The sequence below is a fragment of the Schistocerca serialis genome, unplaced genomic scaffold (assembly GCF_023864345.2).
Source record: "Schistocerca serialis cubense isolate TAMUIC-IGC-003099 unplaced genomic scaffold, iqSchSeri2.2 HiC_scaffold_997, whole genome shotgun sequence".
NCBI lineage: Eukaryota > Metazoa > Arthropoda > Insecta > Orthoptera > Acrididae > Schistocerca > Schistocerca serialis.
This window is the reverse complement of record NW_026048625.1, coordinates 65,001-70,000: the sequence shown is the minus strand read 5'-3', so window position 1 is coordinate 70,000 and position 5,000 is coordinate 65,001. Positions and strand designations below refer to the sequence as shown.

The 5,000-nt window shown below is 51.3% G+C and overlaps 1 non-coding gene across 1 annotated transcript in view; it reads right to left on the bottom strand.

Moving 5' to 3' along the window:
• LOC126454730 (small subunit ribosomal RNA) overlaps positions 1–142 on the bottom strand; it is a 1,909-nt gene extending 1,767 nt beyond the window's left edge. Inside the window, exon 1 of the ribosomal RNA XR_007585307.1 lies at positions 1–142. This exon is cut by the window's left edge and continues 1,767 nt beyond it. This is a non-coding gene — a ribosomal RNA (small subunit ribosomal RNA).
• Between the last annotated feature and the right edge of the window lie 4,858 nt (positions 143–5,000).

Sequence of the window (5,000 nt, the reverse complement as noted above, 5' to 3'; positions counted from 1 at the left end):
CCAAGTAACGTGGGTACGATCTAAGGAACCATAACTGATTTAATGAGCCATTCGCGGTTTCACCTTAATGCGGCTTGTACTGAGACATGCATGGCTTAATCTTTGAGACAAGCATATGACTACTGGCAGGATCAACCAGGGAGCTGCGTCAACTAGAGCTGAGCAGCCGGCCGCCCGGGAGTGTGTCCCGGGGGCCCGCGCGAACACGCAAGCGTCCGCTCAATTATTCTGCAAACAGGAGGAGGCTGAGCTCCCCTGCACAACACACCTCGAAACCCTCTCAGGTCCCGGCGGCGCGCAGCGCCGTCCTAAGTACTTGGTCGGGTTCGAGAGAGGCGCAATCGCCCGGAGTTAGGCGAGTAGACGCTTTAGGTGCGACCACCCGTGCTCCCAACTGAGCTTGCCGCTGCCGACAGAGGCCCGGGAGCGTGCTGTCGTGGCATTGCCGGCGGGAGACAACACGCGCCACCTACGGTGACCGGCAGCTCCAACGCCAGCGCCACAGAAGGACAAAAGCCCTACTTGGGTGCCGAAGCGAACTCTCCCAGCACAGCGCACGCGCCAACACGTCCGCACAGCTGCGATACAAACCACCTGCGAGAACCGCTGGGGCGACCGAGCAGCAGACGGCGTCGCGGCGCCGAGCGCCGGGCGGCGGCGCATCCTCAGCGCACAAAGTCCTCAATCGGACCAGCACACTGCAGATGGCCACCGCGCTTCGCACCGGGCCCGCGAGGACCTACTTTGGCCGCAAGGCGCCGCGAGCAGGGGGCGCCGGCGCGCAGCTGCGCCGCCTGCCGCGTCCGTCGGCCGGCGCGCCTGCCACCGGCCGCCCCCACCAGCCGGCTGTAGCGCGTGCGCCCACGCACCGCGCTGCCAGCACGCCGGGCGGCCCCCCCTCACCGGCCGGGGACGGTCCCACCCAGCCACCGCCGCGTATCGCCTCACACCCAGATCCCCTTTCACGTTCGTGGGCATGGTGGGTCCCCTTTCACGTTCGTGGGCATGGTGGGTATCCCTGAAACAACCGGTTAATAGCTCGACCGATCGTCGCCAACACTGATTCACCTCTAGCGAGAACAACCGCACCACAACGGGTTACCGGTTGTTCATTTGCGTAACGTCACCAGCAAACGTACACGTCCATCGCCATTTGCAACGAGTATTGCATGCCTGTGTCAGGTGTCACAACACACTACGTCTGCCCACATAGACGCAACAACATGTGCACGCCTAGAGAACACGTGGAAGGTAGACCCCGTACGTATGCGGTGTCCATTGCGCGAACGACTGTCAGCCCGCCTCTGCAGCATGTCGCAGATGTGGAACGCGGTGCAACATGCTATCACGGTGTGTGAGAAGAGACGACTACGTCCGAATACACGCTCCACTACATCAACAGACTGCTCATGCTGATCGCCATCCAGGGCGTCCGTTCCTCCCACACGTCTGTATGGCGTACCACACTGCAATCCAGCTCTTATAGGGAGACGACACGTAGCTGCGTGCACAATATTTGGACTGTATGGTCCGCCGTTGCTAGGCGCTGTCGTCATACGGTCACATGGGCCACGATGTATCATTCAGTACATACGGAGCAATGTGCAGTACAGTTTGTGGGTTTTGCGTACATCGGCGGACAGGTGACAGGCCGTACCACAACGTAGGCTGAGTACGTCGGCATGCGAAGGGCATTGAACATGCAAACTTCTCACCGACCAGCTTGCGAAGGCAGGGGGGAAGGGGGGGGGGGCATGTACGTCCTGCTGCTATCCACACTACAGTGTATAGCAGGAGCATGTGGAAAGTCAGCAACACCTGCAAGGTGTTTAACATGACGCGATACACAGGGGACCGGGCAGTGCGAGTAGCGAACTATATTGCGAGGGTTGCGGTTAGGCAACACTACACTACTTTAACGGGTTGCATAACAATTACAGAGCAGGTTCAGCGACAACGTGCGTCAGGTTAAGGCGCAATATAGTTTAGGTTACGGCGCACTTTAGGTTAGGTTAAGGCACATTATAGGTTAGGTTAAGGCACAACATGGGTTACGTTAAGGCACAACATGGGTTACGTTAAGGCACAACATGGGTTACGTTAAGGCACAACATGGGTTAGGTTAAGGCACAACATGGGTTAGGTTAAGGCACAACATGGGTTAGGTTAAGGCACAACATGGGTTAGGTTAAGGCACAACATGGGTTAGGTTAAGGCACAACATGGGTTAGGTTAAGGCACAACATGGGTTAGGTTAAGGCACAACATGGGTTAGGTTAAGGCACAACATGGGTTAGGTTAAGGCACAACATGGGTTAGGTTAAGGCACAACATGGGTTAGGTTAAGGCACAACATGGGTTAGGTTAAGGCACAACATGGGTTAGGTTAAGGCACAACATGGGTTAGGTTAAGGCACAACATGGGTTAGGTTAAGGCACAACATGGGTTAGGTTAAGGCACAACATGGGTTAGGTTAAGGCACAACATGGGTTAGGTTAAGGCACAACATGGGTTAGGTTAAGGCACAACATGGGTTAGGTTAAGGCACAACATGGGTTAGGTTAAGGCACAACATGGGTTAGGTTAAGGCACAACATGGGTTAGGTTAAGGCACAACATGGGTTAGGTTAAGGCACAACATGGGTTAGGTTAAGGCACAACATGGGTTAGGTTAAGGCACAACATGGGTTAGGTTAAGGCACAACATAGGTTAGGTTAAGGCACAACATGGGTTAGGTTAAGGCACAACATGGGTTAGGTTAAGGCACAACATGGGTTAGGTTAAGGCACAACATGGGTTAGGTTAAGGCACACCATGGGTTAGGTTAAGGCACACCATGGGTTAGGTTAAGGCACACCATGGGTTAGGTTAAGGCACAACATGGGTTAGGTTAAGGCACAACATGGGTTAGGTTAAGGCACAACATGGGTTAGGTTAAGGCACAACATGGGTTAGGTTAAGGCACAACATGGGTTAGGTTAAGGCACAACGTAGGTTAGGTTAAGGCACAACGTGGGTTAGGTTAAGGCACAACGTGGGTTAGGTTAAGGCACAACGTGGGTTAGGTTAAGGCACAACGTGGGTTAGGTTAAGGCACAACATGGGTTAGGTTAAGGCACAACATGGGTTAGGTTAAGGCACACCATGGGTTAGGTTAAGGCACAACATGGGTTAGGTTAAGGCACAACATGGGTTAGGTTAAGGCACAACATGGGTTAGGTTAAGGCACAACATGGGTTAGGTTAAGGCACAACATGGGTTAGGTTAAGGCACAACATGGGTTAGGTTAAGGCACAACGTAGGTTAGGTTAAGGCACAACGTGGGTTAGGTTAAGGCACAACGTGGGTTAGGTTAAGGCACAACATGGGTTAGGTTAAGGCACAACATGGGTTAGAATAAGGCACAACATGGGTTAGGTTAAGGCACAACATGGGTTAGGTTAAGGCACAACATGGGTTAGGTTACGGCACAACATGGGTTACGTTACGGCACAACATGGGTTACGTTACGGCACAACATGGGTTACGTTACGGCACAACATGGGTTACGTTACGGCACAACATGGGTTACGTTACGGCACAACATGGGTTACGTTACGGCACAACATGGGTTACGTTACGGCACAAATTAGGTTAGGTTACGGCACAAATTAGGTTAGGTTAAGGCACAAATTAGGTTAGGTTAAGGCACAAATTAGGTTAGGTTAAGGCACAAATTAGGTTAGGTTAAGGCACAAATTAGGTTAGGTTAAGGCACAAATTAGGTTAGGTTAAGGCACAAATTAGGTTAGGTTAAGGCACAAATTAGGTTAGGTTAAGGCACGATATAGGTTAGGTTAAGGCACGATATAGGTTAGGTTAAGGCACGATATAGGTTAGGTTAAGGCACGATATAGGTTAGGTTAAGGCACGATATAGGTTAGGTTAAGGCACGATATAGGTTAGGTTAAGGCACGATATAGGTTAGGTTAAGGTACGATATAGGTTAGGTTAAGGTACGATATAGGTTAGGTTAAGGTACGATATAGGTTAGGTTAAGGTACGATATAGGTTAGGTTAAGGTACGATATAGGTTAGGTTAAGGTACGATATAGGTTAGGTTAAGGTACGATATAGGTTAGGTTAAGGTACGATATAGGTTAGGTTAAGGTACGATATAGGTTAGGTTAAGGTACGATATAGCGTAGGTTCAGATACACATTGTTGTAGGGAAAGGTGTATTGGGGGGGGGGGCGGCAGGTTCGTTGATAGTGATTATCGTAATTGGATGCCTGCGGTATTATCCGATTTGTCACGTCAGGATGCACTTTTGGCTCATGACAGGCGGCGCTCCGATTCCATGGTTGTGGCAGATCTGTGTCTTTCATTCCTGCCATTGTTTGTGTGCTGTGACAGGAGGCAGTATTGTGATGTTGGGTGCACCACTGTGTAGGACATGTGTGGGTGTTCGTGGCTTAGCTGAGCAATGTGCGGATGTCGGAAGGGTGGGATATTGTGTTTTCTGGGTGGACCTCCCGGTCTGGTAATGATAGTGTGGATTGTGTCATGTGGCGGAGAGGATGCACTGGATGTTCTTCCATGCTGGTGGTTAGATATTGTGTGTGATAAGAGAGTAGTGTGTGATAAGAGTGTCTGGCTGACGTGTGGTTCTCATTGTGTGCAGAGTCTTTCAGCATGTATAGGGACGGTTGTATATATTATCTGTATTCTGATGGCTCTGCATCTATTACTAATCAGTGCCGTGTATACGGTTACTCTAGTTCCAGTCGAAACTGTTCTATCTCTGTACATTAGTGACACTGCGGCTCCACTATGTTGCCGCCCCTGTCGGCCGTTTCCCCCAGTGTATGGCTAATGATTATCAGCAATCAGTCTATTAGTCAATACCGGTAGTGTGACGACGTCAAATGTCCGGGATGGGGGAAGCTACACCCTTCCCGTGGGTCAGGGCCTAGAAAGACTCTTCCCACGCAGGAGACTCGGACTGTCGTTACTCTT